This window comes from Miscanthus floridulus, unplaced genomic scaffold, assembly GCF_019320115.1.
Source record: "Miscanthus floridulus cultivar M001 unplaced genomic scaffold, ASM1932011v1 fs_698_1, whole genome shotgun sequence".
Lineage (NCBI taxonomy): Eukaryota > Viridiplantae > Streptophyta > Magnoliopsida > Poales > Poaceae > Miscanthus > Miscanthus floridulus.
This window is the reverse complement of record NW_027097125.1, coordinates 13834-19777: the sequence shown is the minus strand read 5'-3', so window position 1 is coordinate 19777 and position 5944 is coordinate 13834.

The window sequence follows — 5944 nt, the reverse complement described above, 5'->3', positions numbered from 1 at the left end:
GGCCATTATGGACAGGTGGCTCTCGGAGGAGTGAGCGGAGAAGCACAACATCCGTCGGGACTACCGCCTGCAGATGGGTGGGGCGCCACACCACCAAGGCAACCAGAGCCTCAGCGTGTACGCCCAGACATGGGTAATCTTCTTTGTGTTTTCATCTTTATTTATTTATTCTAATGCTCAATTCTCATTACTTGTAATCATCTTTGTGTTTTCCTTGCAGTCCTAGGCGCACCAAGGCCAGGAATGCAACGAGTTTATGGCGTATGCCCTGGCACACAAGGGCAAGGCGACGGCCCCGGAAGTCACCTACAACCCGACGGACAGGCCTGAGGCGTACACCAACGCGAGCGTCCACAGCAAGCTTAGCGAGTACACCTCGGCGGCCCGCGAGCGCCATGGGGAGGACTTTGATCCGGCCACCCAGCCCCTGGACACAGACCTCCTGATGAGGATGGGAGGAGGGAAGCAGCACAGCTGGTACTGGATGGCGGACAGCATAGTCGACTCCGCCTCTGTTCCCAACCTCGTCGAGATTCGAGCAAGGAGCACGAGCTCCTCCCTCCCCATACGCTCTCAGCAGCAGAGCTCACAGTAGCAGATGGCGGACCTCTAGGTTAGTATTGTTTTATTCGTTGTTCATTGCTTTTACACATCTACCTTGCCTTTGCATTGTTTAAACATTGCGGGTGGAATGTTGCAGGCCGACTTGCGGAGGTTGGAGGCCCAGCAGGCGGCCCAGGCGGAGGCCCATCGGCTAGAGATGGAGGCTGTACAAGCCCAGAGGGCGGCCGAGGCGCAGAGGCTGCAGGACATGTTCAGCTTCATGGCGAGCCTTCAGGCCTTGCCAGGTGTGGTCGTGCCCCAGTCGCTGCTCGCTCTAGTTGTGGCTCCTCCTCCTCCTATAGGGACTCCGGTGAGTATATATGGTTGTTTATTCCTTTAGCTTGTGCCACCCTCCTGTAGATACTCATGAATTCGCTTCTCCTTTGTGCAGCAACAGTCGGCGGGTTCGAACCCGACTCCTCAAGGTGACCCTTCTCCACAGGCCGGGTGGACAACTGGCCCTCCTCAAGGTGGCAGTTCACACTTCGGGTGGGGAGGCTGGCAGTAGGTACCGTTTATTTGTTTCTTTTCATGTTGCATGGACTTATGTTAGACTTAGCCTTATGTTGGACTACTACTAGAGACATATATATATTATGGTGGATATTGTCATGGATGATGCGAATGTATGTGATGGATTATGGACAATGGATTTGTATGTGATGTATTATGGATGGTGGATGTGTATGTGATGGGTTATGGATGTATATGTGATGGAATATGGATGTGTATGTGATATATCCTGTGCTGTGTGTTGATATATATGGGATTTCTTTGTTTGTGCTGATGGAAAGCAAAAAACAAAAAAATACCATTTTCCCCCTCTTTGCCGAGTGCCACACTCGGCAAAGAGGGCTTTGCCGAGTGCCGTGACCATAGCACTCAGCAAAGCTGGGAAGCAGAGACCCAATTTCCCAGCTTTGCCGAGTGCCAGAGCCATGGCACTCGGCAAAGCTGGGAAGTAGAGACCCAATTTCCCAGCTTTGCCGAGTGCCAGAGCCACGGCACTCGGCAAAGATTTTTTTTTAAAAAGAAAAAATTTCTTTGCCGAGTGCAAGAGTATGGCACTCGGCAAATAATTTTCAAAAAAAAGAAAAAAATTCTTTGCCGAGTGCCGCTGAGGTGGCACTCGGCAAACAGGCCATTAGAGTTGACGTCGGATTTTTTTTTGCCGAGTGCTGACGTGACACTCGGCAAAGGCTTTACCGAGTGCTCGATATGTGGCACTCGGCAAAGAAACCTTTGCCGACGGGTTCTTTGCCGATTGCTCTTTGCCGAGTGCAGCACTCGGCAAAGCCTTCGCCGAGTGCAATAGGGGCTTTGCCGAGTGCCCTAAGCAATCGACAAATCACGTGTTTCCCGTAGTGACGGTGCAATAGCCATCATACTGGTGATGTTGTATGAGGCACCACGATTCCCAGCTGTGTACCAAAAGTGTCTGCAATTCATCAGGGAGATGAAGAATGGCTTTGTAGGCAATCTCCAGCAACTGATCAACAGCTGGTGAAGAAAGTGCCTTAATTTCTACAAAGAGAACCGAGAACAAGATACTGTTGTTTTGACTGAGGAAAGCAGTACAGTGATCAAGGAAATAGCACAAGAGTTTAGCATCCTCTGCAGGTCAGCATGGGACAGGTGGCTAGAAGAGGATGACAAGGAGGACACAAGAGGCGGAGGCGGATCCAAACCCAGACATCTCCACGTGCCTAAAAAATTGAGAAAATTGAAATGTCTGGGTTTTAGGCATCCGACATCGCAACTTGCTCGAAACCTTCTCAATTTTTTACCATAGACTCTACATGCGATAACACGACGCCCCGACAAGTTTCGTCATTTTCGGACTTTGTTCGGATTTTATATAATTTAAATACACTTTTCCCGCAGGTACCTCGTCATGTTACGTCAACAAGATGCTCGAAATTTCATGTGAGTTCCTGGATACGGCCTCAACATACACCAAATATCATGAATATCATTTTTTGAACGACCAAATTCGATTATTCCATGCACCTGCAGTTCAAATTTGAAATATTCCATAAAATTCAACGAAACAAAAAAACTAACAAAATATAGAAAAAAAAGTCAAAATTGTCCCAAATTTGAACATGGAGTTTTAAATAATGTGGGAAGGCCTCACAAAAAAATGGGTAAAAAAACAAAAAAAAATATTTTGCCGAGTGCCGGCCCTGGCACTCGGCAAAGAGGTCCTCGGCAAAGAAGGGATCTTTACTGAGTGCAGGGCCTTGGCACTCGGCAAAGGCCCTCTTTGCCGAGTGCCAGGGCCGGCACTCGGGAAAAAAATTTTAAAAAAAAATTTGACAGCGTGGGCGGGCTCGGCCGTTAAATGCCATTTTTTTTGCCGAGTGCCACTCTTTGTTGAGTGTTGCACTCGGCAAAGAGGGCTTTTGCCGAGTGCTGCCCTTTGCCGAGTGCCGGGCACTCTGTGGCACTCGGCAAAGACACTCTTTGTCGAGTGCTAGACTTTGCCGAGTGCCACCCGGTCCGGCACTCGGCAAAGAGTGGCTTCGACGAGTGCCCGATTTTTGGCACTCGGCAAAGCTGGCGGCACTCGGCAAATCTGCGTTCTCCCGTAGTGTATATTCCTTTAATTTCTCAGCTTCTATAAGCCAATTTGATCACCTCCCTCTCTCGTCCGTTTACATGCATGGCGTTGCTGTCAATTTGATCAATAGTAGCACTACTTCACAATGCAATGTCTTCCAATAATTTGCATTGGCATGTGGCACCTGCATGTCTGTATTTGCTACTACTAATGATTTAAAATGTAGGGAGTACTAATCTCATTTGTGTGCTTGCATCTTGCAGTTTGTACACTAAAGTTGCTGCCCACAAAAATCAGTTGTTGCTTTTTAGTTCTAGACATTGAAGGACAGAGCTCTTGCTCTTTCTTTAAAAAAAACATACACTAAAGTTGGCCTTAGCAACCGATCTCTTCAAAATGAAAGTTAACTAAAGAACTTGGCTTAGATATCTCCCATGCATGGTTTTTGTTCCCGGTAATGGTACACATTTGATCTTGGAAATATAGTTTAGCCATAATATACTCATCTCACAACCGGACTCCTTGAGTTTGTCGAGTGCCCGAAACACTCGGCAAAATACATAAAACACTCGGCAAATTATTCGTCGAGTGTAACACTCGGCGGATAGCACTCGCCATAAACAGTTCCGGCAAAGCCAACTTTGCCGAGTGCCATTTATCGGACACTCGGCAAACATTTTGCCGTGTGCAGTTTGGCTCTCGGCGAAAAGAAACGGTCATAACGCTAGACCCGCCGTTAACAACGACTTCGCCGAGTGTCAAACGGCAAGGCACTCGGCAACTAATTTTTTAAAATATTTTTGGTTTTTAGAATTCCTTGTCGCCGAGTGCTGCACTCGGCAAATGATAAACATATGCCGAGTGTGGTACTGGCAGACACTCGGCAAATATTTTTTCAAACAATATTTGGTTTTTTTAAAAAATAGCTTTTCGCCGAGTGCCTTGGTGATAACACTCGGCAAATTGTGTTTGCTTTGCCGAGTGTCTTGGTCATAACACTCGGCAAAGCCTCAGAAATCTGAATTTTTTTTTTGTTTTTGCATTACATTTCACAGCACATATATATATCACAGCACAGATATGTTTCACAGCACAGATATATTACACAGCACATATATCACATATATATATCATCTCCACACACCACATATAACATACATCACAATAATCCACAATGGTACACAAATGTCTTACCACAATACCAAGGTTCGAGTTTAAAGTATCCACCACAAGTGCATTACAAGCATAAGTGCAACACAAGGAATAAGTTCAACACATGAAAAGAAGCAAATCACCAATTAGACCACGGCGACTGCTGCGGTGGGTCATGAGGTACATCGTTTGATGCCGCCGATTGACCCTGCACAAAGAATAGATAAGATTAATTCTCTGGAGAAGCTAATCGATTGGTTAAACTTCCATTAACCAACCATGTCAGTTGAATCGCTTGACACCAAGTACAATATACAATCAGGCACTCCGGCCATTACCGAGGAGGTTTCCTCTATACTCATGCTCCCTAAAGAAGCTAATCCATGCGCTACACGATTACATTCTCTTGGTACATATTTCAATTGGGGATACATAAAGTTTTCAGCTAGCAATTCTTTTAGTTCATGCACCAGCCCCCCATGGTGGACAATCTGAAATCATCCCCTAGGAGTGCATCTACGACCTGTATAGCACCGGTTTCAAGAATAATATCACCACATCCCAAATCTGCTACCGCTTTCAGCGGCTTGTTCGGGAGGCCATAAACGATCGTGGATTATTTACTGCTGGCTGGTTTGGTGTGAGAGAAAAACACTGTTCTCGGCTGGAAATTTACGATCGTTTACGAGCAAGCGAACAGGCTCGAAGCTCCATGTGCATTGGATTGCAAGCGAAGCGTTGCCGTCAGAAACCGGATTGGTTACATACTGCTGTTTTTGCAGACACCAAATTGGCCCCTAATATAAAACTGTCTTCTTTGCCGTGAAGTGCGAACAACTGAACAAACCATTCTGAGGCAGCAGCATCCAAAATCTTGGCCCAGAGGGATTCAGGATCAAGCCCAGATTGTAAAGAGGCCCAGTCGGAACATAACCCTCCGGTGCACGAGCCGACGGCGGCCGACCGCACGGGCACGGCGACGACCCTGGCGTTCTCTGCTGGACCGCAGAGCCGAGTGAGCCTCTTGAGCCGTCGGATCACACATCCACGCCTGTCACGCACCGGCCGCCGCGTTCCTCTATCCCGTGCTCTGCGCCTCCGTGTCCCTTTCCCGAAAAACACTACGCCGTCTCCCTCACGCTCTAGGCCCACCCTGCCATCCCCATCCAAAACCCTCGCAAAACCCCACCTCCGCCTACCCTACCGCCATTCTCTTCTTCCCTAAATGCGGCAGTAGCCTCCACGCTGTACACGGGTCATGAGGTACATGTCGTACGCCATGTCCGTGCTGCTCGGTCAAGGAGTGGATGCTGCGGTGTGTGTGTGCTGGTGTGTGTGAGTGTGTGTGAGTGAGTGGACATGGGGATAGATGTACTCACAGGAGTGTCTTCAGGAGGACGAGGAGGAAGGAATAGCGCTTGTGGCAGAGGTTCACCCATCTTCGCGCCGAGATTTTGCATCCACTGAAACATCTGCTCCTGCCTCTACCGATCAGCGTCAATCTTCGCCTCCAACGCTATTCTCTGCCTCCTCTCTTCTTCTAGCTCGGCCTATAAAATTGCACCCCAATGTTACAATGGAAATCAAAGGTATGTAAGAAACAATGAACGGCGAATAAAAGAGTAA